This window comes from Saccopteryx bilineata, chromosome 4, assembly GCF_036850765.1.
Source record: "Saccopteryx bilineata isolate mSacBil1 chromosome 4, mSacBil1_pri_phased_curated, whole genome shotgun sequence".
Classification (NCBI taxonomy): domain Eukaryota; kingdom Metazoa; phylum Chordata; class Mammalia; order Chiroptera; family Emballonuridae; genus Saccopteryx; species Saccopteryx bilineata.
Window position 1 is genome coordinate 107,010,552 of NC_089493.1, and position 1,035 is coordinate 107,011,586.

The 1,035-nt window shown below is 53.5% G+C and overlaps 1 non-coding gene across 1 annotated transcript; it reads left to right on the forward strand.

The window, feature by feature from the left end:
• Window positions 1-630: 630 nt before the first annotated feature.
• Window positions 631-794, forward strand: LOC136336742 (U1 spliceosomal RNA). Its single transcript, XR_010731564.1, has one exon. It is a non-coding gene; the product is annotated as a U1 spliceosomal RNA (small nuclear RNA).
• The last annotated feature ends 241 nt before the right edge of the window (window positions 795-1,035 follow it).

Below are 1,035 nucleotides of genomic sequence, written 5' to 3' on the forward strand. Positions count from 1 at the left end.
CATATCTGGGGAGGAATTCCGCACCTTTAACCTCCACTTGATCTCAAGAAAGATTCTTCCCGTATGGGAGAGAAAGGGATAAACTCGGGCGGCCTGAAAGAGGCGACCTAACCCCCACTCCCACCCCCACCCCTATCCCCGACGGAAATGTTTGATTCTCAAAGACTTGCAACACCCTTCCCCGGCCCACACGGCTACGCCTTGACCTGATATTCTGTTCAAGTTTACTTTCACTATTGCAAGATCATGAATGAGGATTACGAGGGTTTCACGTTGCACTGGTCGCGGAACTCTGATCTTGGTATTTAAGTTTAATTGACATTCTGCTGCGTGTCACAGCCCCGGATCACAGGGGCGATCTGTCTCTGACGTGACGTCATGTTGACGTCACGATGAGGGCGGGTGGTATGCAGATGAGCAGGGACGCCGAGATGGCCGGTCCCACGCGGCCGGCGCCTCCAGGTCCCACATCCCGAGATCCAAACGCCCCGTCAGGTTGTTTCGGCGCCGGGCGAGGTTGCGACCAGGGTCCCCGAGGCAGCGAGGGTGCGGAGGCGGCTGGAGGAAAGTGACCGTGCGTGAGGAGCGAAGCGAGCGTGGTGGTTCGGGTGGAGGCTGCCAGAGCAACTCATACTTACCTGGCAGGGGAGATACCATGATCACGAAGGTGGTTTTCCCAGGGCGAGGCTTATCCATTGCACTCCGGATGTGCTGACCCCTGCGATTTCCCCAAATGTGGGAAACTCGACTGCATAATTTGTGGTAGTGGGGGACTGCGTTCGCGCTCTCCCCTGAGTTTTACAGGTTCACGAATGAAAGATTGCACCTTGTTATCTAAGCCTTCGCGAACTTAGAGGAAACCGCAGATTCTTGAGGTTCTTTTCTTCTGCGTATCTGCACCCCCTTAACCCAGTTGACTTCGCTCTACCTTTTTTCTTTTGTCTGTTTTTAAAGCTGGTAGTACGACCTACTTACGTGGTATGTTCTTTTCCTTTCTGAGTGATGGAATTAGTGGGGTAGTATTGACCCGTTAGT